The sequence below is a fragment of the Myotis brandtii genome, unplaced genomic scaffold (genome assembly GCF_000412655.1).
Source record: "Myotis brandtii unplaced genomic scaffold, ASM41265v1 Scaffold46396, whole genome shotgun sequence".
Lineage (NCBI taxonomy): Eukaryota > Metazoa > Chordata > Mammalia > Chiroptera > Vespertilionidae > Myotis > Myotis brandtii.
In genome coordinates this window covers 1-599 of record NW_005347470.1, presented here as the reverse complement: position 1 = coordinate 599, position 599 = coordinate 1, and the positions used below count along the sequence as shown (strand labels likewise).

The following is a 599-nucleotide window of genomic DNA, read 5'->3' as shown; positions in this document are numbered from 1 at the left end:
AAAAAAAAAAAAAAAAAAAAAAAAAAAAAAAATGCTACAAAAAAAAACTCTACTTCAACAAACTGGACGACCTTGAAGAAATTGAGATATTCCTAGAAAAATACAATCGTCCAAAACTCAATCAGGTAGAATAAAAAAATCTGAATAGGCCAATAAATACTGATGAAATTGAAAGAGCAATCAAAAAACTTCCAGCGGTCTGCTTTGATGTCCGGGAGGGGGAAGCTCATTGCGGTGATCGGAGATGAGGACACGGTGACGGGCTTCCTGCTGGGCGGCATCGGGGAGCTGAACAAGAACCGCCACCCTAATTTCCTGGTGGTGGAGAAGGATACCACCGTCAATGAGATCGAAGACACGTTCCAGCAGTTTCTAAACCGGGATGACATCGGTGTCATCCTCATCAATCAGTACATCGCAGAGATGGTGCGGCATGCGCTTGATGCCCACCAGCGCTCCATTCCGGCAGTTCTTGAGATCCCATCCAAGAAGCACCCTTACATGCCGCCAAGGACTCTATCCTACGCAGGGCCCGGGGCATGTTCACGGCCGAAGACCTGCACTAAGGCACTCCCCACTCCCCTGCTACCTCTCCCTGC

At 47.7% G+C, this 599-nt stretch overlaps 1 pseudogene; it reads left to right on the top strand.

Moving 5' to 3' along the window:
- The first annotated feature begins 207 nt into the window (after positions 1 to 207).
- Positions 208 to 590, top strand: LOC102264160 (annotated as a pseudogene).
- The last annotated feature ends 9 nt before the right edge of the window (positions 591 to 599 follow it).